Below are 1,660 nucleotides of genomic sequence, written 5' to 3'. Positions count from 1 at the left end.
CTGGTCCTGAGGCAGAAGCCAGGTGCAGTGGACTTCTTCCTGGAAGGGGGTGGGGCTTCCTGCCCTCCCCCAACTGAGCACTTCGGCCAGGGCTTCTTGGCATACCTCCCCCCCGCTTCCACCCCGGCTTTGGGGACGTGGGTTTCTGGCCCCCTATCTCCCTGAAGCCTGGGGGCTGGGGCTTCCTGGCTCTCTTGGAGCTCTGGGGATGGGGCTTTCTGTCCTCTTCTCCCTGATGCTTCAGGGGTGGGGCTTCCTGCCCCCAGTAAATTTGGGGGAGGGCTTCCCCCCCTGTTGTGGCATCACTGTGAGCAGGGGGGCCCTATTGGGCCCTACGAGGGCAGCTGGGGATGCCTGGATTCTCTCTCCTTGCCTGGGGAAATGGGGAGAGGTGGGATGGGCCTTGGGTGGGGTAGGGAGGGGGCTGTGGTGGGCCCCAGTGGGACGCCTGGGTTCATTCTCTGCTTCTGGGGGGTCAGAGGTCACCCAGGGGTCCTGCCAGGGTTTCACTGAGGAGAGGGGGCTACTGGGAAACTCTTAAGGCATTGAGTGTTGCTCAGACACCTGGCTTCTCTCCCCAGCATGGGAGTGGGGGGAAGGGTAGTAGGACACCTGGGCTCTCCTGCTTGCCCTTCCCCCACCCTGTTGGTGGTGGAGGGGGGGGGCAGCCCTGGAAGCAGTGCTGCCCAGGCTGATGTCATACTAGGCCTGGAGAGCCTGTTTTATATAGCCGTGGTCCACCGCAGAGCTGGCTGCAGCCCAGTTCAGTCATTAAAGCCTGGTCTGGTCTGTGGTGGCTGCAAGAAAGGCAGATTTCGGGACTGGTGGGAGACAACCCAGGTGTCTGGGCTCTCAGCAATGCCCCCCCCACCCCCATCTGGGGTAGATAGAACTCGGGGGTCCTGCTTTCCACTCCCTCCATGTAGTTTCTCCCTGTGGTCTTTCCTACCCCCCATATTCTCATTGGTTTCACCCAAACCACCCCTCCTCAGTGGTTGCCTCCATCCATTCCCTTCCCTTCCTCCTCTTCCCAGTGGTTTCTTCCATGTATCCCCCCTTCCCACTTGGTTTCTCCCATCGTTCCAGGGAATCTTTCCAACCCCCTTATCTATTGGTTTTGCTTAGTACACACCCCCTACCCTGTCCCAAGTGGTTTCTCCCAGTCTTCCATAGACTCCCCCACTAAAACTCCTCCCTGCTCCTCTCCCACTTGGTTGCTGCTATCCCACCGTGGAGACTACCCGGTGGTTTTGCCCACTGTAGCTTCCCCCAGCCCTGTCTCCAGTGGTTTCTTCCATTTCTTGTCAGTTAACCAGTCTCCTTCCCGCTTGTTTTTTTTTAAATCTGTCCTATCCCTATACCCAATTGTTTTACCCAGTCCAGCCCCTCCTTGTCTTTCCAGTGGTTTCTTCCATTTATTTCTCTTTGCCCCCTTTAAACACTTGTTTTTTTTCCATCTCTTTATGGTCTCTACCCAGTCGTTTCACCTGCTACAGCCACCAGGTACTTTATTCCTTCCCGCTTGGTTTCTCCCATCCCTCCGTATCTACCCTACCCCTCTACCCAGTGGTTTCACCTAACCCAGTCCCCACTTTCTTTCCCCACCGATTTCTTCCATTTACCCCTTAGTATTCGTTTCGTTTCTCCCAACAGTTCTCCC

This window comes from Alligator sinensis, unplaced genomic scaffold (genome assembly GCF_000455745.1).
Source record: "Alligator sinensis unplaced genomic scaffold, ASM45574v1 scaffold1488_1, whole genome shotgun sequence".
NCBI lineage: Eukaryota > Metazoa > Chordata > Crocodylia > Alligatoridae > Alligator > Alligator sinensis.
This window is presented reverse-complemented; position numbering follows the sequence as displayed.